Genomic DNA, 270 nt, shown 5'->3' on the forward strand with positions numbered 1-270 from the left:
TGGGGTCTTCTCCCCTCTCCAAACCCCACTCTGGGGGGGCACCCACACCCCCTGACCCCAAATCACCTTGGGGTCACCTCTCTCCTTCAGACCCACACTTGGGGTGGGGGCTCCAAGACCCCTGACCTCCAACCATCCTGGGGTCACTTCCCCTCTCCAACCCCCCCAAAACCCCACTCTGGGGTCACCTCCTCCCTCCAAAGCCCCCTAAAATCTCCACTCTGGGGGGGCTCCACCCCCTCTGCCCCCAAACCACCCTGGGGCCTTCTC

Source organism: Acanthisitta chloris, unplaced genomic scaffold (assembly GCF_000695815.1).
Source record: "Acanthisitta chloris isolate BGI_N310 unplaced genomic scaffold, ASM69581v1 scaffold5380, whole genome shotgun sequence".
In the NCBI taxonomy this organism is placed as follows: domain Eukaryota; kingdom Metazoa; phylum Chordata; class Aves; order Passeriformes; family Acanthisittidae; genus Acanthisitta; species Acanthisitta chloris.